At 45.7% G+C, this 24,756-nt stretch overlaps 1 protein-coding gene and 1 pseudogene across 2 annotated transcripts in view; one reads left to right on the top strand and one right to left on the bottom strand.

Annotated features, from left to right (window-relative positions):
- Positions 1-24,756, bottom strand: part of MSRA (methionine sulfoxide reductase A) — a 410,272-nt gene that overhangs the window by 293,119 nt on the left and 92,397 nt on the right. The gene's annotated exons all lie outside the window — the stretch shown is intronic.
- Positions 18,199-24,756, top strand: part of LOC133775447 (cytoplasmic protein NCK1-like) — a 30,007-nt pseudogene continuing 23,449 nt past the window's right edge.

Raw genomic sequence — 24,756 nt, 5'->3', positions numbered from 1 at the left:
CAGCAACTGGAGCAAAGGGCATGTGGTGGATTACTGGCATTCCTCATTTTCCACACCTCCAGCTCCACACACACATGTACGTGCTCAGTTAGGGTCCATAAAATCAGCAACACCGGCGTCTGTCCACACCACACCCTAGCTACTAGAAAACACGATCACAGTGGTGCTGCCCCTCTAAGGTTCAAGGGGCGGCAGGAACATTGCTAAAGACTGTCAGCACTGTGCAGGGAAGAGACACCCAGGAGCTGAGGAAAGGAGAGTTGTTATCTTCGAGGCCTGCGCACATTTTATACAGTGGCTGGGGAACAGAGGACAGTATAATGGGCTGGCTTTTTCAGAGAAGTCAAATTACCAAGTCAGACAGAAAAACAAACTCACAGATATCTGTCAATCAAACTAATCCATAATTGCTATGTGAGGCTGCTTTTATTTTTTGTTGCTTGTTTCTAGAGGTTTGAGGTCATATATTAACACATTAATTGAAATTTTGGTCATAATTATCATGTATTAAGCTGTTGATTACATGGGTGCATTTTGAAATTTTTAATTGGTTTGTTTCAATTGATAAAAGGTAATTTGTTTGGGGATGATGTTTAGAGTTACGTATTCAATTATCATTGAATAGATAATTAATATAGTGTAGCAATAGTAAACAATGGTGATGGTAATTATCATCGCAGTGCACATATTTGTACAAATATGACAGAGGATTTCCCCTCTCAGGTTGCTCTGGTCTGTGCTCTGAGCCAGTACACTGCTCACTTTCTTCACATATGTAATTAGCAACATCTCCGTCTCATCCACCTCCTCAGATTTGAAAAGAGCTGAGACTCCTTAAGGACAAAAGCTGCCCCGGGGCCAACGCCATGGCGCACTAGGTTAATCCTCTACCTGTGGTGCCGGCATCCCACATGGGCGCCAGTTCTAGTCCCAGTTGCTCCTCTTCCAGTCCAGCTCTCTGCCGTGGCCTGAGAAGGCAGTAGAAGATGGCCCAAGTGCTTGGGCCCTGCACCTGCATGGGAGACCAGGAGGAAGCACCTGGCTCCTGGCTTCGGATCGGTGCAGCGCGCCAGCCATAGGGTCTGTTTTGGGGGTGAACCAACGGAAGGAAGACCTTTCTCTCTGTCTCTCTCTCACACTGTCTGTAATTCTACCTGTCAAATAAATAAATAAAATCTTAAAAAAAAAAAAAAAAGATGTCCTAAAGCCACATTGGGCTCCATTCCTCCCCCTTTGAAGATTACTCACTTAGAGAGCTCTGTGGCGCTTCTGGTCAGCTCCCAGCATGGCCACAATATTCAACAGAACCTTTCAGTTAAAGGTTCCTGGGTCCCTACTCAACAGAGCAATTACTGCCCAAGTGCAGCAGAGCCTCCCTTTCATAGTTCACCCAGATTTAGAAGAAAAACATGGCACCTACCAATGGGATGAGCTTGAACTGCTTGTAAACTGATAGCACCAGCAAAAACCTCAGTGTTTCTATAACCTGCTCTCCTAACAAAAAAAAAAAAAACTCCAACTCATGAGAAATAATCACAAACACTGTGGCCTCTGTTCTAAAGTTCCACCTGCCTGTCCATCAAGAAAAATGTTGTGTTGGAGCCAGTGCTGTGGCATAGTGGGTAAAGCCGCCACCTGCAGTGCCAGCATCCCATATGGGTGCCGGTTCGAGTCCTGGCTGCTCCACTTCCAATCCAGCTCTCTACTATGACTTAGGAAAGCACTGGAGGATGGCTTAAGTCCTTGGGCCCCGGCACCCGCATGGGAGACCCGGAGGAAACTCCTAGCTCCTGCTTTCAGACTGGCACGGCTCCAGCAGTTGCGGCTATCTGGGGAGTGAACCTGCAGATGGAAGACCTCTCTCTGCCTCTGCTTCTGCATTTCAAATAAATAAATAAATCTTTTTTTAAAAAAATGCTGTTACAGACCAAGCATTTTTCTAAGACCTGGGGTGCTGTCACTATCTTCTACATGCTACATTCCAGGGAGGGCCTCCCATTCCTTCCCTCGTAGCCAGTGGGGATGTAAAAGTAGTGTTTCCCAAATGTTAGTCCTTGCCATACCACCTCCATGGGTTTTGCCAGGTGACCTATTATGAACATCATATTTTTCATGGAAACACTTTCAGGGTGTATGCATCTAGTTCCCAAAGAGAACTCCATCCCACCATCGATGAAAAGCCAATATACTGTTCACAGAGAGAAGACAGTACACAACAAATAATTTACAAATGTCTTGAAATGTTAGCCTACCCTACATTCCCCTCTGTCTCTATAAACCAAGGAAATTAGCAAATACCGGAGAGGTGCTGATGTAGTAGCCCTAAAGTGAGACCTTCTCCTTTGAATAAGCAGAAGGGCTAAGGGAGACCTGGGGGCCACCAGGGCAGACAGAAATTGATGTAAACAACTTTTGCCACCAACAAAGGTACCTGCCTGGAATCCATCCACCCCTCATACCCTTCATCCCTCAGGTTCACTCTTAGTTTAATTTTTAAAATTTGTGATTAACATATTTGTAGAAATATGTGGGGTACAATAGAATTATCCCTCAGTATCCATGGAGGATTGCTTCTGGGAACCCTACTGAAACCAAAACCCACAGATGCAACCATCGTAGGCCTAACTACACAGTACACAAAAGAGACAGGAGGTAAAACATCCTTCAAAGAGTGACTGCCATAGAGAGACTGAGGGTCTGTGAAAGGGTGGGAAGCTACACAGGGTTTGCCCATATCCCATCATTCATGATGCCACTGTAGTGCTCAGGGCATGGCAAAGTCAAGGTTGGCTTTTTAGAACTTTGTGGAATTTTTCTCCCAAATATTTGTAATCTCTGGTTTGCTAAATCTGAGGATGTAGAATCTGTGGATATGGAGGGCTGACTGTATGATATTTCAATCTACATATAGAATGAGAGTGACTGGGTGATTAGTATATCATCACCTTAAACATCATTTCTTTCTGGCAAGATCACTCAAAATCCTTTCTTCTAGCACTGCTAGTAGGAATGTGATTAGCACAGCCATTAGGGAAGACAGTGCAGGGGTCACTCTTAGTCTTTCTGCCTTCTCAACTTCAGCTTCTCTCTGACTGCCTTTCCTCAACCTAACACCAGCTATAACCAAACTAAGCATCTAGAATTCACTGCTTTTTTATGACAACTAAATTCCCATTTTTAATTTCAGAATCAACATTTTCCATGTACTGATAAAAAAAAAATCTTCTTCCCCAACCCCAAAATTAAAATAGGGTGTTGGACAGTGAATTTTATGAGGGATACTTTTCACATCCATTTAATGGATCACACCATTTATGTGGGTTCATTCCATCCCTGTGTTTCCAGAAATAGAATAACCCTTCTTCTGAAAGACCTCCTTTTTCCAGCTCCAGACGATACAAAGCTGAAAGGAGTTGTCTCTGCCCACCCTCACCCTAGTGCTCAGCTTACCTGGGCTTAGGTGTGACATCGGCCTGGGGTCCCATGGCGGGCCTGCAAGGGAAGTCACTTTGGAATATGGCAGAATGCACAGGGCCTGGCAGCAGGACCTCAGGCAATGGGAAGACTTCCTTCCTTTCTGGTTCCTGCAAGTCATTTTTCCTTCCTTTGGAGCTCTGCATCTTCTCCCGGCATTGGGGACAAGTGTTAGGGTCAGGAGTTTGCTCAGAGCCAGGGAAGAACAACTTCCAAGGAAGGGACAAGGCCCTGCATCCCTGCCTCTGGCACAGGGGTGGAGCCCCCAGATGCTGTGTGCACACACAAATCCTGCTGGCATCAGCAGCTTTCTTCCACGTGAGCTCACACTGGTCTGGCAGCTGATGGCCCCCTTCCCTTCACAGACTCTCCGCAGCTGATGACCACACTGCTTTTTTAACTATCTACAGGGCAAGGCCAGGAAGCTGGGGGCAGCAGTGAGTCTCCAGGTGGCCCCAGTGGACCCTGCCTCCTGGGTCTCATGTCCCACACAGTCTCCTTCCCATCCTGCATCACAGCTGGTCTGGGTGACCAACAGTGATGGTACAGCACTTTCCCAGCTGACTTGCAAGAGACATGGTGGCTCTGCCTCGTTTACCTGCTCTTCGGGTGCTCACTCTGGGGGAAAGACAGCAGCTATGCTGTGAGGACACTCAGGAGAACAGTGGTGAGGGACACATGGTAAGGGTCTGAGCCAAGAGAGTGAAGCACTGACAGAGCAGAGCCTCCAAATCTCCCACCTGCAGACTCCCCAGCCTCTGCAACCGGCACCTTGCTTCCAGCTCTCTGCTGGACACTCGGGGTAGGCGGACGGCTGGTCCCTCAGATTCAGCACATGCACAGCTGAGTGTGTCATCTGCTCTGAGCCTGCCCCTTCCCTGTGCTTCCCATCTGCTCTGTCTTCTCATCATCCTAGGGCCACAGTCTGGAAAACTGAGGACCCCTCAGCCACCCCTGCACCTCTTTCTCCGCATATGGGAAGAATCAGTCTGCTCAATTCCACCTCCTCGTTGTCTCCTTCCTCTGCCCCTTCTTTCTCATTGTCACCAGAGCCACCCTCATCTGCACTCACGTGGGGCCTCCTGACCTCAAGGCAGGTAACCTAAAATAGCTTCAGCTGGCTCCCAGCTTCCAGAACCCATGCTCCACATGTCTGTGTGGTGCTTATGACAGAGCATCTAAACGTGCCAAGCCTCTCCTTTGAAACTTTCTGTGGCTCCCTTTTGCCGGAAGCAGCTGAAACAGTTCAGTAAAACCTCCTCCCTGGCTAAGGTAAAGCCCCATGCAGCCATCCCTAGCCCAGGGATTCGACATAGCTCAGCAATGTCACCTGAGGGCATTTTCCCAAAAAGAACAGGGCCCTGCTCAGACAGTCTCACCGCATTGCTCTGGTGCGGGAACTGGGCAGCAGCGTTTTTTGAAAACAGCTTTACTGAGATATAATTCCTATCCCCTAAAATGGACCCATGTAAAATACACAGTCCAGTGGTTCTTGGTCTGTTCCCAGAGTTGTGTAACCCTCACCACGTTCCATTGTAGAACATTTTCATCAATCCCGGAAGAAGCCCCATACCCACGAGGCCCCTAACCCTCCTAGGCAACTAGCAGTGTACCAGGGTGCCTCAGAAAGTCCATGGAAAAATACAGCTAAGATAAATTTACTCTGATGCAGGAATATGGTGAAATGTATGCATGGCTTTTTCATAATCTGTGCTTTCCAAGAACTTCCTGCAGAGCCCTCATACTCTGTGTCGCTGGATTTCAGGCAACATTTTATGAACAGGGCACTGCCAGGGACAGAGCCTCCAGCTAAGCCAGAGCTCTCCTGGCCGTGCTCACGGGTTTCACCTGGCTACGGATGCTTTCCTTCTGTTCTAAGTGAACATTTCTCCCCACACATCATGTGCACACTTCAAAGAAACACAAGCTCTTCCAGTCAACTTTCACTGACCCTCCACTTCCTTGATTTACCTGCCCATCGTCTAAGTATCTGGGGAGGGAGCAAACCCCAAAGCAAGTGTCCATCCTTTTTTTTTTTTTAAATGATTTATTTACTTATCTGAAAGGCAGAGGCAGAGAAAAGAGAGCAAGAAAGAGAGAGAGAGAGGTCTTCCATCCACTGGTTCACTCCCCAAATGGCCACAATGGCCAGAGCTGAGCTGATCTAAAGCCAGGAGCCAGCAGCTTCTTCCAGGTCTCTTCCACATGGGTGCAGAGGCCCAAGGACTTGGGCCATCTTCTATTGCTTTCCCAGGCCACAGCAGAGAGCTGGATCAGAAGTGAGGTAGCCAGGATTCAAACCGGCACCCATGAGGGATGCCAGTGCTGCAGGCGGCAGTTTTATCCACTACGCCACAACGTCGGCTGTGTGTGTCCATCCTCCTCCTGCAAATCCCACTCTTCTCCATTGCACCAGTGTTATAAGGTTGCACTCCCTACCTGCATCCACAATTTCTAACTCATCTCAGTCCCCACAATGACAGCACAGCATCTCACATGCAGTAGATGCTGAAAACATACATTCCAACTAAGTAGTCTATCCACAAATTTTCTCCACTAGTACAACATTTCAAAGTGGGAGGTACCCTCTTCTCCTTCCTATGTGTACTAATTCTCTATTTTTTGTCTTTTAAGACAGTAATCATGAAACAGTGGTATTGAACATTTCAAGTTATAAGGCCAAAATGCTTACACACACACACACACATAGACACCAGTATACATATATTTGATGTATAATTTTTAAATTTTCACCACTGAGAGCAGGAACAGTGTCAATAAAATAATGTACCATCACATGAGGCACCATTCCTTAAAACATGTCAGGGAGACTACATGCAAGGGATTTTCTTTAACCGAAGGATTCTGAAAATGAACAGGGCACGTGTGGACACCCTCAGAATGTATAAACAGTCACGGTACAAGGCAGCTGTGGGCCGGGTGATCACAAGCCTGCTTCTTCAGAGGAAGCCAGCGTGGGGAACCGGGCAGGAGGAAATGAATTATGCAGGTGGCAAGCAAAATTAAAAACCCCACAGTACATGCTCGATCGATAATCTAGACGCTGCTTTACAATTGATTAAATATACTCGAAAACCACACACAGTCATTTCAGAAAGAGCCTTATCTAACCAAACGTCTTATTCTATTCTTCATCGGTAAGTCTTTCTTCTCCAGAGCGAAACCATTCTTCACGTTAATTATTTGATTTCTATTGTTTGTTTTAAATAAGGAAAAGCCAACCCCGATCCAGAACAGGTGCTCCTGTCTATGGGACAGTTCTTTGCTCACTGTACGCCCTGCTGCTGTCACTTGAGTTTGCCTCAGCTCCGTCAGTGAAAAATTAGACTTCATTTCAGTATGCTAATAGCAATCGCTCCAAAACAATGTAATCAAGGCCTCATGTGCACCTATAATTTCATCCTTGACATAAGCCTGACAGCTATTTATTGTCTGAAAGGAAAAGCAGGGAGGGGAGGGGGGACGGGACTCCTACATGTCCCCCTCCCCCAAAACAAACCCAGCAGCTTTATGTTTGAAGGCAGCGTCTTCCAAAAGTCCAAAAAAATGGCAATAATCATGGGGTTTACATATGTCTTGTCTTAAGCAATCAAGGCAGAGAGTTAACAGAGAAGCACTTTCAGATGTGCCAATTCCCAAACTGCCCACCTCTGATGAGCCAGCTGTGAGCCGCGATTGTCACATTATAATTTAGGCAAAGGGGGGGGAGGCATCAGAATACACACTGGATCAACATAATTATTCACAGCAGGATGCTGCAGAATTAATTTAGCCAATCAGAATTATACTGGGGGGTTGGGCACATTGCAGAGATCAAGGAGAGAAAGCAGGGAGCCAGGAGGGGGGCCAGGGGGAGGGGAGCGCCGTTCGCAACACCTCACTGATACTTCGGTAATCCAATCTGGAATATATTTTGAATACACGTATGTGCGATGTTGTCTCTCTTCCCTTTATTTACAAACACCTACACAACACCCACTCTGTGCCAGTCACTCACTTAATCATGGTTCCGAGGTAGGTGCGATCATGACCCTCCTTTTACATGCTGAACTCAGAGAGGCTGTAAACTTGCCAGGGTCACACAGCTAGGAAGGGACAGAGCCAGAGATGGGACCCAGGTAGACTGAGTGCAGAAGCTATGTTAGGAAACAGTGTGGCTTAAGCGTTCTTGTTCTTGAACAAAGCCTCGAGCCTTGAGAGGACGGCGATGAGCATCTCATCCATAACACTGTGTAGCTAGTGCTTCCCCATCCCCAAGTTCCTTTAAGGTGATCTTTGTCATGAGCGGGGAGCTCTGGCAATACTAAATCTGATCATTGCACTTGAGGGTTAAGTTGGCTGACCAAATATCATCACCGCCCAAGTTCCCAAGCTGGGAAGAACAGCTATCCCCAGTGCCTTCCAGGCTCCCTGTGATCCACCACAGAACATCCTCGACAACTGGGGCAGATTCTTGGCCTCCCTCTCCTGACATAATCTTCCCATAGAAGAGCAGCAGACAGGAATCCAGAAAAGCAATTGGAAAGAAAGAGAAAGTGGGCTCGCTGCCCCAAGAATAAGAGCTCAGTTAAATACCGGGTGCAGAAACTCAGATCAAAGGATTTGAAGGAGAAATCGGAGGCCATCCTAAGACAACTTCTTTCCTGCATTTCTATCTGCAGAGCCAGGTTTGCAAGTTCATGAACTGACGCTTGTCTTTCCAGTAGGCATGGGGTGATTTTAAACTAAAGTGACCCTCGTACTCCCCTGCTTAGAATTCTGTCCAAGCACAGATGTCAGAGGAGCCAGGAGGAGTCCTGATTTCCTTGTAAAAGTTAGACTTCAGCTTGCATTTGCTGCTTCTGGTAATGGGGGGAAATGATGGGGAGCGGCCCAGGGTTTTATGTCTGGCAATAATGTTTGATCTATGCCATTGTCAATGAGAACTGTGATTTAATCCATAAGGATATAGAGCCTTGTGATGAAAGGGGAATAACGACAAATCCTGATTAACAATCGCTGCTACACTAAAGCAGGTTACCATAGTAACAGGGCTGAAATTATACAACAAACTGGGATGCCATACCAGGCAAATTACTCCATGAAGGGGCCCTTTTCTGAAACCATTTGGCTTTCTGTGTTCTCTTAAAATTAAGATGTGAGCATCTTACTTTCAACTGGTATTAGCCTCCCTCTTTTTCTTCTAAACCCTCCCTCTTCAGTGAGTCTCAGATAATACGGGGGATAAATATGTACGCACAGGAAATGTAGCAAACAATTAAGCACATTTCAGCTCTTCTTTCCCCTGAAAGGAGAGGACAAAACAGAATTATAGTAAAGAGAATCTTCCTTTCATATCAGCCTTTTGATAAAAATCGTACTCAATTTCTTGATGGAAGGAATTGGCAACCCATGTTCCAGGGAAATCCTCTACTTCTTACCCCATGTAACGAAGTTTTCTGGATTTGTAGGAAAGAGGAGCAAAATAAAAGATCAGAGGAGGGGTCGGGAAAGGGAAGTTACTGCCTTTGTTCCCAAGGATGTTGAATTTTTAATTAAGATTTTTTTAAAAATTAGGACATGGTTTCACAATAATGTTGTTTTCCAACATTTACTCAATTTCAAAAAACAGGCAGTAGGAGACTCTTCCTTGGTAAACATCGCTTTAGAACTATTACGGGGATTACTGCAAGTGACTTTGGCAGTGAAGCTTTTAAAACAGATCTTATCAAAGAGCCTAGGGAAAAAATCTACCTCGGTTAAACATCATACTCAATGTCCTCTCAACGGCAGAGGAAAACAAAGTGAGACATTAAAAACAAACAGGAATCACTGTCCTGAATGTCCTCCTAACAGGGCGAGAGGCCTGAAAGGGGAGAGGGATGACGACATTCGAAACAACACAGACATTTACTAGTCCTCCTCCCAACAGGGGAAGGAAACAGAAACCAGAGCCTCACACTGCACAGAGGCACTGCAGCTCGGGGCAGCACGCGCGGCAGCCGCGACTTTCAGGTGATGTCACTGAAGGGCACGGGAAGAACCTGGACCTGGAGGCAGAGGCCCTCGGCTGCTGTGTCAGACCAACGTCAAGTCAGGTAGCCCCCGGGGTCTTCTTTTCCTCATCTGGGAAATGGGACTCCTAATCCCCACCTCGCTTGCCTAGAGGAGTAGCAGCACACTGCAGAAAACGGTAGGGAAGTAGTGTTAAGTTGGTGCTAACTCTTGACCACTTACCGAGTGCCCACTCCATCTTGAAACAATGCAACCATAATAATTCTAGAACACCATTTTTATCTGGCACAAAAAAACTGCTGCCATGTTTTGCCTTTAGCAAATTCATTTTGTCAGTTTTACTTTATACCAGGCCAAAGCAAGCAAATTAAAAAAAAAAAAAAAGCACTTATCAGGGGGTGAATTCCCTCACACAGGCCCCATTTATCTGTATCACTGTTTTTTTGTTTTTTTTTTTTATAGGCAGAGTGGATAGTGAGAGAGAGAGACAGAGAAAGGTCTTCCTTTTTGCCGTTGGTTCACCCTCCAACGGCCGCTGCAGCCGGCGCATCGCACTGATCTGAAGCCAGGAGCCAGGTGCTTCTCCTGGTCTCCCATGCGGGTGCAGGGCCCAAGCACTTGGGCCATCCTCCATTGCACGCCCGGGCCATAGCAGAGAGCTGGCCTGGAAGAGGGGCAACCGGGATAGAATCCGGCACCCCAACCGGGACTAGAACCCGGTGTGCCGGCGCCACAAGGCGGAGGATTAGCCTGTTAAGCCACGGTGCCAGCCTATCTGTATCACTGTTAAGAGGAAGAAAACAGGGTGGACTGCTTTAAAATCAGGATGCAGATGAAGTGCACAACAAGGCCATTACTCTGTGAGAGCTCAGCACCCAGCACGCTTCCTTTGTCTCTGCCACAGCTATCTCTGCACTTCTAAGGGGTGGGGTGAAGAAGTGGCTGGGGTCAGGGCCCTGTGGAAGGCGGTGCAAGCCTTGTGCACCTGGGTGAGTTTTCCTTTCCGGAGCACGATTCCTTGGGTTCAAACCTGAGTTCATCACTTATCAGTTGTGTGATAATGTGCAAGTCTTGGCAAAGTCTTTGTGTCTCAGTTTTCTCACCTCTGAAATGGGGTCGTGGCAGTGGTGCATATTATGAGACCACGAAGTCATGAAGGATAAGGCACACAGAACCAGTGAGCTCTTATTTCTTCAGGTATTCAGAACCGAACCTTGTGGCCAGCGGGGGGACAGATGGGTTTCCTTCGGCCAGTGCAGTGTTTTGTTGGACTTGAATGTCTTTAGATGGGACAGGCCTGCCACAATTCACCATGCTGGCCCACCACTTCTTATTATGAACACCACTACCTGCCTAGCCCCCAAAAAAGGTATCAGCTTGCCAGCCTTACCTATGGTCCTGTATATTCATTTTTGGCTGTGCTGTCTGGTTCATTTTGCTTCTGTCTCTCACTCTTGAGTCTGATTTGTTCCCTTATCTCTGTTGGGTCTGTGTGTGTATTTCTCTCTGTGATCCTTCTTCCTCCTTTTTGGCTTCATTTTTATTTATTGTTAGCATTTATTAGTGTTTTAGGTTTCTTATTTTTATTTTTAAAGGCAGAGAATCAGAATGCATTTCTCTCCTAAAGAAATCAAATCACTCTTTACTTAGCAGAACTGGGTCCCTTCTTCCTGGGCATCAGTGACTTCTGGCAGAAGTACTTCCTCCTCACGCTGCTGCAGGAAATCCAACGTGTCAAACAGAAACCCAGGGAAACTGCACGTTATTGACATTTCACTCAGGGGCTTTCTGTCTGTTCACTCGTTTTGTTTGTATCAGGTGGTTGGTACACTGAAAAATGAAGTCTAGCATAGACCATCAAATACCAAAGCTGGTAGGTCAAGGTAAAGCTAAATATTTCTAGGAAAAATGCTTGAAATCTGAAAGTGAATCAAAAATAAAAATGGAAAATGTTTGAAAAACTAAGCAAACTATGGCGTTTGAGAAATCAGCAGAAATACAAGATCAGTCTCAACCGCCACCCAACCGTCAGCATCCTTCATCCATGGAGCAGCTTGTTTTCCCCTGACTTGAAGGGTGTCCCCTGGACTCAAAGCAGAGGGACATCCTGTTCGCTGAAGTCACAGAGGCCCAGAGGAGAACCGAACACACCGGCTGTGTTTTCATCCGCAATCACAGCCCCTTTGTCCAGTCACACTTCTGCACCCTGTCCACTCTCCAACAAACCTCAGCACAAAGACCTGCGTCTCCCTGTGCCTTTGGCTCTTCACCCCTGAAGACTCCTGTGTCACACAAAACTAACAGTAAATAAATGTGTATACGTTTCTCCTGCTAATTTCTTTCGTTTAATGGAGCCTCAGCCGTAAACCTAGCAATGAGTGAGAGAAGAACTCTTCTCTCCGCTACACACTTAAATGAAAAACACAGGCACTTTATATACAACTTTCAGAAACAAGACCCCCGGTCTACATTTTACCCTGGGGACATATTTATCAACACCTGTGTCATTCCAAGATTCAAAAATGCTATTTGTAAAGTATGTTGTAATATTGCTTTACCATCCAATATTCAGATAAGTTCTTTATTCACAGATTACATGTTCTTAAAATACATTAGCAAATCTGGCCCAATTAACATCATAACATTCTCAGATACTTTCTGATGAAATGTCAACAGTGAGAAATTCATGAAAAATAAGAAACTGAAATCTCAGTATTCTTTGGCATTAACTATTCAAACGCAATGAATTCAAGTTGCTCCTTCCTATTGTGCTAGTAGTGATGAAAACCTCGATCTCAAATAACAGAGTAGTCTGATGTGCCAGTGTGTTCTGAAGGGCCCAGGACTGAGGGTGTCTGGCCTCTGGCCACATACTTCTAGGAACAAGGTGCCCAGGAACCTCTTGGCCACCTGCCCTTGGTGACCAGCTCTGTTGCTGTGCTTGTCACTGCTGCTGCTGCTGTAATTGTTAAAGTGAATCCGAATCTTTCTCACTAGATTTTCCACCCTCTGTGCTAGCATAGTTGCACTAAGACAAGTGTGGGTTTTTTCTAAGTGACTTTTACCCAGATAAAATTATGAAATAAAGCAATGGCAAGCAACCTCTTTTTCCAAAGATGATGCAGGCAGAAACAAAAAAAAAAAAAAAAAAGGAAGAAAGAAAATGTTTTTAGAGCTTTCCACGTCATTCAAAATGCAAATAGTTTAATTTAGTCCCATGAGCAAATACATACAATTCTTACAATTCAGATTACCTACTACACTGAATAAAAGAATGTCATTGACTATAGTGACATTTGAGAAGTAGCAGAATGAAAGCAGCCCTCTAATTTCTTATCCTGTGAAAGGAACAAAGACTGTATTTCAGAAACTGATGGGCCTTGGGTATCCTGTGAGCCACGGCTGCTCACCGCTGACATCGCAGGTTTCTGTGCCTGTTGGAAGCCCTGTTTCTTTTCCCTCTCCCTTTACTGTGACTTCCACACCCAGTCTTAAGGCTCCCAAGCTTCCACAAGTTCAAACTCCTCTTTAGGGAGCAGCTTTTGCATTTACTGAAACCAGCTCACACCAATGAATTACCTCGCAAAGACACTTCCATTTATAAATGTCTTAAATCTGTTTCGCACAGTGCTATCTCCCAGTCACCCTACTCTGAGCATCATGCTGTTAACCACCAACCCCTGGGCAAAACAATCCAGAAATAGTTTGACCAGTTCAAAGAGGCCTGGGCTTTTATTTCATCCTTACACAACGCCATGGGGCTGTGAAGTGAGCACTAAACCAAGAGCAGAAGAACTTCATCCCAGTCCCACTGCCTCATGAAGCAGCTGTGCGGCCTAAAATGCATTTCCAGCTGCCCTGATCCTCTGTTCCCTTTTATGAAAAATGGGGACAGGGTGGGGGGATAAAAATGCCCATGCTATCTTTTCCCCAGGGTCAAACAAAACAGTGTATAAAAACACGCTTCTAAAATTATAAAACTTTATGTCTGTTTAAGGGTTTATTGTGGCCATATAATTCATGTAGTAACAGTTTTTCAAATTTCTGTGTGGAGGTTCCCTAAAAAAAGAGATGTAGAGAAGGCTGTACTGCATAGGCTCGGGGCCCCTTACACCTCCCCAGACACCCCTCGGTGTTGTTTCACACATAGCATTCCCAGTTAAGATTTCCAGTAAGAAATGGGTTTTCCTACTTCAGAAATGTTAGCAACAACAACAAAATCACAGCATTGGCTGCTTCAGCTCCAGCACCCACACGACTGATCCCTACTAAGTGTATGGCTCTTTCCTTCCGATAAGCTAGCTCATCTATTCTGAAATAATCTTTCACCGGATCCTTTCCTTCCCCAGTATACCACAATCCTCTCTGAAGAACAAACTAAATGCTGATTCCAAGTGACTATCTGAGACAGCCCCTTTGCTCCAGAAGGCGGCAGCTGGCCGCTGGGCTGCGGCGGGGACCTTCCAACAACTGCGCTCAGCTACCATCAGGCTCCAAAAGGAAACATACCTGGGAAACAATTCCTTTACGTGGCTACACAAATGCAAAAAGCAAACAATTTGTTAGAAATCTATGTTTATGTTGGGAAATGAACACAAGAGGTCTGCAAACTGGTGTCACAATGAAGTAAGTGGCAATGACGAGTCAGAATGAGCGCACATGATCCCAGCAAAGAGTACAAGGAGGGGGAAAAGAAACAGAGACCATTTCTAATTTTGAGAAAGACACCCCGAGAGGAAAGAGGGCCAAAGATCGCGGCGGGGGAGACCCCAAGGACAGTGCCCTGTGACCCAGGAGCGGCTCCGACCTGAAGCTGACACCCGCCTTGCCTGAGACGCGCCGTGCGGGCACCACTGCCGAGCTTGTGGAAGTGGTACGCCTGTGTCTGCCTGGGCCCCTGGGCTCGGGCAGCAATGGCTCACGCTATGCAAAAGACGGTTCACATAATTCACACGTCCACATGTGCCCTGGTTTTAACTTCCAGCACTTTCTATGGCCACTGGGCAGTGACAAGTTCTAACTGGGGTGGGGGAGGGGGGGCTGCTGAGGGGGGCTTCATTCCTGTGCGTGGCAGACCGCTGTGCATTTTCTATGCTTGTGATTGTGAACCACAACTTTTTTAAGCAAAATTTTATTATAGTTTAATGAAAAGAAATGAAGAGAGTACACCTGACAGAGCAGGCAGGCATCGCAGTAAAGGACTAAGAGCCCAGTCCACATGCAGACTGGAGTTTTTATGGATTCAGGAGTAGGCCTTCTTTCTCCTCCCCCTGTACCATTTCTGGGATAGTGCTGGTTTTCTGGGTGTGGAATTCCTCCCAGAGCTTCATCATAGCCCCGCTAGTAGAGGAAAGAGGAGACTTCCCTAAACTGCACCCAGGGTGAGGGCTGGGACCCATCCAACCAAGTCTTTGAACAATGGCAAGACTTTTGATATGTAAGCATCTTTGTCTTACCACACTAAAAATTTAAGTGTGATAATGGATATTAAATGCTTACTATAATACCTGGTATGTTAAGCACATCCTAAGAGTAGTAACTGCAATCATTAATATTACTTAATTGTGATATTATTTCCATTTTTTCAACACAAGGAAATTACTTCTTCCTGTCTGACATATCACAGAACAAAAAATAAAATAAAATTTAAAAACTATAGTAAGTAAAATGGGACTGGCAAAACTCTACTGCACCAAGAAAACTGAAATTTCTTTTATTATCTTAGATATTTGGGGTTCAATGGTTAACACACAGAACTATTTCTTCCTCACGACTTCACCTCTCTTTGAAGTGAGCGACCCCCAGGGGCTGGCCTGAGAGGCAGGTACCATAGCAGGGATAGCTTATCTAGGACTTTTTAAAAGAAAAATAGAACTGTGTATTAAAAGAGTGTAATGTAAACACTGATGGCAAAGTGTTGAGCCCCAAAATGATGGTGCCTATCTCATCAATCTTTGATTGCTATAATTCCTGCTCCATTTTCCTCTTCACCTTAAAGTAAAGCTGAGGTCAGATGTTACATGAAATTTAAATGTAATTGCGAGATTTATACATTTAAGTTCCTCCACTGGTTCCCTTGGCAACAGCTCTAACTTTTGCAGTCTACCTTGGATACTGAATGCTCCACCAAGAGTTCCTCGGGATTGATTTTCTTAGAAACCCTACATTGCAGTCAGAATACAGCTTGTAAAACAGCATTGGAACGGAAAATGTAATGATATTTTAAAACAAAGAACTAAAGTGAGTTCATCACAAACATTTCAACCAAACATTTGCTTGAGTTGTTCTGTGGGAAGAGCTTTCCCACCTAACATTTCAGTCAGCCTTCTCTAAGACAGCGGGGGCTTATTTTCTGTCCCTGACAAGTTTCAGAGCTCTGACGCAGAGCAAGTGGCTGTGCCTGGTCCACTGTCACGTAATGACCTTGGCCATGGGTAAATTCAGACCAGAGCTTGTGCAGGAGAATGGACCTCTTGGCCAACAGTCCTTGAGCAAGAGCCAACACTGACAGTGCCCTGGTGTACATATGTCACACTATCACCTGCATCTGAGAGTGACACTGACACAGATGTAAGTTAAAATGCCCATTGGTACCAACTTGTTGAGCATGAGAATTTATCTGCAGTTTGCTTCCCGACATCACATGAAAATATAAAATGCCATCTTGAGCTTCCAACTGGCAAATGTCAGGAAGGAGGAAGCTTTTGTTTTTATTTTTGCTTTATTTTCTCATCTCCTTATGCAGTAAGAGTGACCAACTTGCACCTGGAAGTCCGTGAAACTCACCTCCAACAGAACAACAGGAAGGCAGAGAGGGGGAGTGAGCACAGCAAGCCAGATGCCACAGAAAAGGCTTTTCTTAATTTATCTCAGCAGAACTTCTTTTAAGACAGGCTCTCAGTCGCCCCCATTTATTGCCTGGGTACTTACCACATGCCAGGACATGTGCTTACTACTCTGCTATCAATCATCTCACCGAAGCTTAACGATAACCCTAGGACACAGGTGCCTTATCTGCCTTTAGGAATGCTAAACTCAGACTTGGCTAGGTTCAGGCTCAAAGGGTCATTCAGCTGGCAAACGGAGAAGCCCAGATTTGAACCCAGCACAGACTGCCTCTAACACATCTCTCCTCAAGTGTTCAGAGGCGGATATCCTAAGATCTCACCATGTCCACGACCAGGACCTCATTACTAAAGCACTCAAGTAGGAGCAGCACCTGGCTTGTGACCAAATACCCTCCTGGCTGGGTGGCAACGAAGCCCCTGTGGGCTGTCCTTTTTACAGTGCGTATCAGTAAAATAAATCTTACAGAGTGGCCATAAGGATTCAATGAACTAGAATGTACAGCCTCAGCAATACATGGCTGATGCTCAATCAACAGCAACTCTCTCTCTCCTGCCTCTAACCACTCTCACCGACTCCCACTTATTCCAGGGAAAAGCATGATTCTGTAGTGGGAATTCAGCCTACCAGCTTAGTGGCTGCATCCCACACTGGGGGACCTGGGTTCAATTCCTGGCTCTGACTTCCTGATTCCAGATCCTGCTGATGCAGACCCTGGGAAGCAGTACTGTTGGTTCAAATAATTGTGCTTCTGCCACCTATGTGGGAGACCGGATGGCACTTCTGGCTTCCAACTTCAGCCCAGGCCTAGTCCCAGCCACTGTAGGCATTTGGGGAGTAAATGGGATGGGATATCTCTTTCTCCCTCTTTTTCTCACTCTCCCTTTCTCTCTCTCTCTGCCTCTCATATAATTTTTTTAAAAGGAAAAAAGCATGATTCAAAATGTCTATGTTGCCAGCAATGGATCCAGGGACTATGGACATCTTCCCAGAATATCCATGCCAAACATGGCTTTCCTTCCCCCAAAGCACTGGACAGTTCCAGACCAGCTCCATAGCACCCAATTCAAGTACAATTTCTGTGAGGCCAGGCCAACCTTCCAGTGTCCAGATCCAAGTGCAAGTATACAAATAGCCATGACCTAGTTCTCCTAAAATGTGGTATCCAGCTAGACTGAAAAGTTAAAGATAATATATTTGTGTTCTCACTCTGTAACCAATCAACTTTATGACTCTGGATACATTATTTAAGCTTTCTGACCCCAGCATCTACATTATTTAAGCTTTCTGACCCCAGCATTGTATCTAGCATACAGTAGGCACTTGGTAATTAGCATACTTATCAATTAGCCTGCTCATTACTATTACCTATCTTGCAGGATTATTCTTGGGCTTTTCAGTGTATTGGGAGGTATATCAACATTCCTACCTCAGGCTACTGGACCAGAAGCCTTCATGTTTTCAGAATGGTTGTGGGATGAACTGGTTGGCAAAATACTCTTCACACACAGGTGGGTTGCACCACTATGGGATGAATTGTTTATGTTGGCCCAAAATTCATACCTTGCTGGGTCATGAGGGCGGAGCTTCACTGGGATTTGTGTCCTTACAGGAAGAGAGCTGGCTTCCTTTCTTTGCTCAGCAACAACACAGCCATCTGCAAACTGGGATGTGGGCCTAAAGAAGACATCAAATTGGCCCATGCCTTGATCTTGGGCTTCCAGTCTTCCGAAGTGTGAAAAACAGCAACCCAGCCTATGGCATTCTGCTACAGCAGCCTAACCTAAGATGTCACTGTAGCCAGACCCCAGGATTGGGGATGACAGGCCCAAGTAAGGCCAAAGATGAATCAGGGACAAAAACATGGGAGTGACCGACAGCACTGCCGAGGAGCACGGGGCTGCCTTCGCTAACGTCAGGCAAGCCATCTGAATGTCCAAGTCTGTTACGTGAGGGGAGATGAGGGGCAGGCTCCACTTCCTCACATAAATCCTGCTTACACAATGAACAGGACCAATGTTGCTTCACTGAAAACCTTACTTAGATAAATTAAAATAGCAATCAACCTTCAGAATTTTATTAGCAAGGTAAGAATAATTTCACTCTATTTGAACAGCAATAGAAGATAACATGTGTCAGTCTTCCCAGCTTTCCCTTTATTAATCAATTAGGAAATCAAAAAACTCAATAAAAAGTCATATAAAAGGCTTATAAATATCATTCATATCTTCTTTACCAGTCATTTGCTTTCACTTAGTGTAACCGGTTTTTCCATTAAATAAAATATGAGATGTTATTATAGCTACTTAAGAGGAGATTTGGGGATTATGCTTCTTAGGAAAGTGATCTGTATTTCCCCTCTGTTCCTGGCAGCCCACACTTTGTGTCTCAGCTCACAAACATGCACAGCAAGAGTTGTAGTGACTGGACACTGGCCATGGGCAGTGAAGAACAGGAGGATTTCTAGACCAAGGGGAATGGAGGGGCTCCTGGACACTGGAATTTCTATATGAGGACTTGAATTCCAAACAATTAACTAATGATCAATATATCCAGGTTCCTCTCTGAATTGTGAGAAGCACATACCAGGCCATCTCCTAACCTTAAGCTGTCCCCTTTTCATGCCACTCCCATCCCAAACCCTTTGCAGATGCCATCCCACCAGCACGGAGTGCCCGCCCCTACAATACTCTCTTCTTTCTCCCCACAAGCTAATTGCTACCTGCCCAGATCCTGCATATTCTTAAAAACAGTTAAATACCATCTCTGCTCTTTCCTCTATGTAGCTTTCTTTGATTCTATCAGCCAGAAGTAATTTCTTCTGCAGCTACATTTCCATTTAATTTGTGCTTTATTTGCATCACTGCTGCCTTCCACCTTGAACTGTGGATAGGAAAGCATACATCTCTCCCCTCCATGTAAGGGTACAACCTACACGGGAGTCCCCTTTGTAGCCACAGGACCCAGAACATGACAGGGGCTCTATTATTCCAGAGAGCAGAGAATGCATATGAAACAAAGGGACAAACAAAAGAGCAGGAATGTGTGTCCTTTCTGGTAACTTTTATAGTTCTGCACTTTGCAAAAACAAGCTGAGCTTGCTCCACAGACCATTAACATCTCTATACCCACACTCAGCCTGCTACTAAATTCTTAAAGGCCCTATAAGAAAGGTTTTATATCCTGGCTTTAGCATTGCTGGCATCTGTGGCATCTAAAACCCAGAGAGGCTGATACTCTGAGGTGTCATTAGCTTTCTGTGTGCCTTCAAAGGCTCCAAGACAATTTGCTGGACTCCTCTAAGAATGCCGGTTTCCTTCCAGCCACCGCAGAAATATATCTTAGCTACTGCAGGAATAGTCATTTGCTTTCTGTGCCTTCAAAAGCACTGTGAGAATCAGTCCTGTGCTATTGTCGGCACTGTCGGTTTCCCTGTGTAATATCCAAAGCGCCCTCCAAAGTTTCTTTGTGTGTGTGTCTAGTGACGCTAAGATTATTTTTCTGGCAAAATGCCTTGTTCACAAAGCCAACTCAATTTTTATCTAACAGCTTCCCAATAAGAGAATGTTGAGGGAAAAAAAAAAAATCCAAAGACAAACAACCTTCATTTCACCCATACTGATAGAAAGAGAACAATGATAGCAGTGCCCTAAAACCTGAAATAATTTTCACATATATGGTAGAATTTAACGTGTCTAGAATATCACAGTGGTGATCAAGATTACATCAAGGTTTTCACTGAGTAACACTTATTCGCCAAAGCACAGGCTTTCTAACTTCCTCTGAAAAGTGGGTATCCTTCATGAAAAAATCATAAACAGTCTCATAAAAATCATAGAAGTTGCTGAGGGTTCTTTCACAGTGTCAACTTACAGTGTTTCTCAGTGGGGTGCTAGTGGCAGGTGCAGCAGGAGGACTTGCTGGGCGGGAATGGGGGGCTGTCCTGCACACCACTGAGCGTTCAGCATTCTCTATCACCAGTATCACCCCCACCCACACTTCCAGTTCCTCTCAAGGAACACTGGCACAGCTAGCATACAGATGGATCAGGATACAAGCACACATGTATGCACACACACCCTTTAAGATGCATGTTGCTGGTATGTATTAGATGCCGCAGGTCCCACACATGTATGCATCACCAGAGACAGAAAGAAAAGGGAAGTGTGGGGAATGGCACTAATGGCGCCAACTCTTATTTGCTGCATGTGGACCCTGCGAGCCACACACAGCGCTTCCATAAGAACAAACAGGTGAAGATGCAGATTCAAGTCAGCCATCTACAGAGAACTAACCTCTCTGCTCTGGTAACTGGTCTTTTTGCTTCTGTAAGCTTCTTATGGCTTAAGGATGAAGGAATAGAAAGAGAAAACTTAAAAACGTGATCAACAGCATTTCCACCTCTTCTGATCTGGGCAGCCGAACCAGGGAGCTCCATGCTCTAAATCCATCAGCAGCAGGCTTCCTTCCCTCAGCCGGTCCTTTCCCTTCTCCTCAAACACTGCATCTGGGTGCTCACGGTCTCATTAAAGTCAAGGCTGTGAGGCAGAAGCCAGAGAGAGAAGGATCTGCTCGAGGGTGAAATGGAGAAAATCGCAGTTTCAAGCGATCTCCTCACCTCATCATTTTACACAAATGCTATTCCAACTGACCCTCTCAAGAAACATTATGGGGCTAGCACTGTGGGGCAGCGGGTAAAGCTGCTGCCTTCAGTGCCGCATTCCATATGAGTGCCACTTCAAGTCCCATCTACTCCACTTCCAACCCAGCTCTCTGCTATGGTCTGGGAAAGCAGGGGAAGGCGGCCCAAGTCCTTGGGTCCCTGCACTCCCATGGGAGTCCTGGAAGAAGCTCCTGGCTTTGGATAGGTCCAGCTCCTGCTGTTGTGGCCATTTGGGGAGTGAACTAGCAGATGGAAGACCTCTCTCTGTCTCTGCCTCTCTCTATACAACTCTGCCAAAGCAGAGGCAGGGAGAGAGAAAGAGGTCTTCCATCTGCTGGTTCACTCCCCAAATGGCCGCAATAGCAGCAGCTGGGCTGATCCAAAGCCAGGAACCAGGAGCTTCTTCCGGGTCTCCCATGCGGGTGCAGGGGCCCAAAGACTTGGGCTGTCTTCTATTGCTTTCCCAGGCTATAGCAGAGAGCTGGATCGGAAGAGGAGCAGCCAGGACCAGAACCGGCACCCATATGGGATGCCAGCACTACAGGCAGCAGCTTTACCTGCTACGCCACAGCTCTGGCCTAACTCTGCCTTTCAAATAAATAAAATAAAATAAATACCTGTAATTTCTGATTTTTAACATCAACTACATTTGCACATTTTCCGAACGGGGCGGGGGAGGGGGATTAGGCATGGGGGGAGTGGCAAGGTGGTAAATCTTTTAACTCCGAAGCCTACGCTTGCTTCTCTTCATCTGAGCTTTTACAAGATCATGTCCCCACCATTACTACTAATGATGATGAGAATAACACCATCAAGGAGAGTTCGTTCATAAAAGAATCTACAGCAAATTCACATCTGAGTGTTAAGAAATGCAGTCTTGGCCGGCGCCGCGGCTCACTAGGCTAATCCTCCACCTGCGGTGCCAGCACCCCAGGTTCTGGTCCCGGTTGGGGTGCCGGATTCTGTCCCGGTTGCTCCTCTTCCAGTCCAGCTCTCTGCTGTGGCCTGGGAAGGCACTGGAGGATGGCCCAGGTCCTTGGGCCCTGCACCCACATGGGAGACCAGGAGGAAGCACCTGGCTCCTGGTTTCGGATCGGCGCAGCGCACCGGCCGCAACACTCCAGCCGTAGCGGTCATTTGGGGAGTGAACCAACGGAAGGAAGACCTTTCTCTCTGTCTCTCTCTCTCACTGTCTAACTCTGTCAAAAAAAAAAAAAAGAAAGGAAGGAAGAAATGCAGTCTCCATCAGCCGGAAGCTGGAGGGATAGGATGTTCCAGTTGATGGAATCCATCAATCAATCACCAGTGTTGAGCTTCATTTTTCTCCCCTCGAGGAGCTTGCAAACTAGTGATAAATACTTAGTTTATCATCCAGGTGTAAAGCCTAATGAAGGCTCACAGTAAAGGCATTTGAAAGTTTACAGGGGCTGGGACTGTGGCACAGTGGGTAAAACTGCCGCCCAAAGTGTCAGCATCCCACATGGGCGCAGGTTCCAATCCCAGTTGCTCCATTTCCGATCCAGCTCCATGCTAGTGAGCCTGCGAAAACAGTGGAAGATGGCTCAAGTACTTGGGCCCTGCACCCATGTGGGAGACCCAGAAGAAGCTCCTGGCTTCAGCTAGGCCCAGCCCTGACCATTGTAGCCATTTGGGAAGTGAACCAGCAGATGGAAGATTCATTCATTCTTTCTCTACCCACCCCTCCATATCTCCCTCTCTCTGTCTGTAACTTTGGCTTTCAAATATATAAATAAATTTTTTTTTTAAAAAAAGAAAGTTTACAACTGGGGCCAGCATTGTGGCATAGTAAGTTGAACCACTGTCTGTGATACTAGCATCCCATAAGGGGTGTTGGTTCCAGATCTGGCTTCTACACTTCCAATCCTGCCCCCTGATAATGCACCTGGGAAATCAGCGGAAGATCGCCTAAGTGCTTGGGCCCCTGCACCCACCTGGGAGACTCAGAAGAAGCTCTAGGCTCCTGCCTTTGGCCTGGTACAACCCCAGTCCTTACGGTCATTCAGGGACTGAACTAGCAGATGAAAGGCTCTCTGTTTCTCCATCTCCGTAAGTCTGCCTTTACATAAATAAAATAAATATTTATGAAAAAAAAAAAAAAAACAAGTTTACCGAGATCAATGACCTCCTAAATTCAAGTCCTGCAAAACCCCATGTGGAGAAATGGGAATCCCTGCACACTGTTGGTGGCAATGTAAATTAGTACAGACATTGTGGAAAACAGCATGGAAGTTCTTCAAAAAACTAAAAGTAGACCCACCATATAATCTTGCAATCCCACCAGTGGGTATACATCTAAGGAAAATGAAATCAGTCTGTCAAAGAAACATCTATACTCCCTTGTTTACTACAGTACTATTTACAATCACCAAGAAATGGAAACAACCCAAGTGTCCATCTACTGTGAATGGATAAAGAGGATGAGGTACCAACCCATGATGGAATACTATTCAGCTATGGAAGATGGAGTTTTGTCATTCACGACAATATGGATGGAACTGAAGATCATTAATAAGTATAATGTGATATCAGATTAAAAAAAATTTTTTTAAAAAAAGGTGATCTCTTGGCAGTGAAAAGTGTAATGGTTGGGTACCAGAGGGTAAGGAGAGAAAAGGGGAGGAAGTTTTAGAGGAAGGCAGATTACACATACTAGGTTATAGCCAGATAGGAGTAACAGGTTCTAGGGTTCTATCACACAGTAGGACAGCTACAGCCATGTTACTGTACTATATACTGCTCCATTTTAAAAAAAATGGGATGGGGGAATTTGGCATGGCAATTAAAACACCCCCTGGAATGGCTACTTCCCACATCAAAGCATCTGAGTTCAAGTCCCAGCTGGGTACCCAGTTCCAGCTTCCCACTTGTGTGCACCCAGAGACATCAGATGACAGCTCAAGTGGTTATGTCCCTGCCACCCATGTGGCAGACCCAGTTTGAGTTCATGGCTCCTGGCTTCAGCCTGCCACAGCCCCACAGCTATAGACTTTCAGGGAGTGAACCAGGGAACAGGGGGATACTGTGTGTTTGTGTGTGTGTATGTGTGTGTGTGTACCTTAAAATAAAATTACTCTAAAAAAACCAGGAAGATAGGATTTGGGATGTGTTTTTACCATAAAGAACTATTAAATGTTTGAGAAAAGACATATATTTATGTTGACTGGACATTACACATGTAAATTAAATACAACTTAGTACACCATAAATACATACAATTTTATGCCTGTTACAATTTTTTTTTTTTCTTGACAGGCAGAGTTAGAGTGAGAAAGAGAGAAGAGAGAAAGGTCTTCCTTTTTCTGTTGGTTCACTCCCCAAGTGGCTGCTACAGCTGGAGTGTTGCAGCCGGCGCACTGCGCTGATCCAAAGCCAAGAGCCAGGTGCTTCCTCCTGGTCTCCCATGTGGGTGCAGGGCCCAAGGACCTGGGCCATCCTCCAATGCGTTTCCGGGCCACAGCAGAGAGCTGGACTGGAAGAGGAGCAACCAGGACAGAATCCAGTGGCCCAACCGGGACCAGAACCTGGGGTGCTGGCACCGCAGGCGGAGGATCAGCCCAGTGAGCTGCTGCACCGGCCAAAATTTTCTAATTAAAAAAATCAATCTAAAATATAACTAACAAGCTTTTTGCCTTGATTGACTATAACATGTCAATTGCATAGCAATTAGTAAATAATGGTTGGATGAAAGAATAAATGAGAGCACAACCAGTATCTCTAACGAAAGAAAAAGAGATACC

The sequence above is a fragment of the Lepus europaeus genome, chromosome 16 (genome assembly GCF_033115175.1).
Source record: "Lepus europaeus isolate LE1 chromosome 16, mLepTim1.pri, whole genome shotgun sequence".
NCBI lineage: Eukaryota > Metazoa > Chordata > Mammalia > Lagomorpha > Leporidae > Lepus > Lepus europaeus.
This window is presented reverse-complemented; position numbering and strand designations above follow the sequence as displayed.